This window comes from Octopus bimaculoides, chromosome 30 (genome assembly GCF_001194135.2).
Source record: "Octopus bimaculoides isolate UCB-OBI-ISO-001 chromosome 30, ASM119413v2, whole genome shotgun sequence".
Classification (NCBI taxonomy): Eukaryota; Metazoa; Mollusca; class Cephalopoda; order Octopoda; family Octopodidae; genus Octopus; species Octopus bimaculoides.
In genome coordinates, this window is record NC_069010.1 from 9,780,828 (window position 1) to 9,782,193 (window position 1,366).

A 1,366-nucleotide genomic window follows, 5' to 3' on the forward strand; every position below is an offset into this window, starting at 1 on the left:
CGATTCTTCCATGCGGCCGTCTCATCACATCTCCATAGTATTGAACCTGTGACCTTTCAATGCCAAAAAGTAGCAGCTCGACCTGATACTCTGGATATTATTCAATCATTTCGTTCTGGGTTTATATTTAAGCCTCTTGCTTGTCGATTCCATTCGACGAATCTGTCAGGCAATTCTTTCCTGCGATATTTTAATCACATGTCTATGGCACCAGAGCAGTGACCTTTTTAATGCGGAGAAGAAGAGGCCTGACCGGAAAAGACTCCTTGAATCTATAGATGTTATCCAGCCATTTCACTCTTGGTCTCCCTTCAAGTTTTCTGACCCTTGGTTTCGCTTGAAGAATCCATCTTGCGATTGTTTCCAGTGACATCCTTGGTACTAAGGAGATGACGACACACACACACACGAGTAAGCACATAAATGCAAACAAGGTGGGAAAATTAGTACTCGAATACCAAAGGTAGAGTAATACGCTGTTTATTGAAGCCGAAATAATATTCAGAAAAGGAGCGAGATCGTTGCCAGTGCCCCTGGACTGGCTTGTGCGGGTGGCACATAAAAGACACCATTCCGAGCGTGGCCGTTGCCAGTATCGCCTGACTGGCCTTCGTGCGGGTGACACGTAAAAGCACCTACTACACTCTCTGAGTGGTTGGCGTTAGGAAGGGCATCCAGCTGTAGAAACTCTGCCAAATCAGATTGGAGCCTGGTGTGGCCATCCGGTTTCACCAGTCCTTATTCAAATTGTCCAACCCATGCTAGCATGGAAAGCGGACGTTAAACGATGATGATGATGATGATGAAAGGTACTCAGAGTTTCACGTTACCGTTCGTCAGACAGTTGTGATCATACCAAAATATAGATATATAAGTGTATATATATACACACACACATATATATATATATATAAGTATATATGTACAAATATATATTGTCTTTCAGGCGAATTTGATGTACAGCCAGAGGAAATTCCGTCAATTTACCAAAGATATCAGCCACTATTCAGACGAATTCATCACAATGGTAAATCAACATCATATCTCTCTCTCTCTCTTCGCTCTCTCCTGCATTTCTTTAATTTTGTTTTTGTCTATATTTGCAGATTCAGAAGAGGAAGGCAAATAGTCGTGATTTCTTTAGTGAATCATTTTTCAAATTGAACATAAGCACAGGAGTGGCTGTGTGGTAATTAGCTTGCTTACCAACCACATGGTTCCGGGTTCAGTCCCACTGCGTGGCACCTTGGGCAAGGTGTCTTCTACTATAGCCTCGGGCTGACCAAAGCCTTGAATGTGGATTTGGTAGACGGAAACTGAAAGAAGACCATCATATATATGTGTGTATATATATATATATATATAT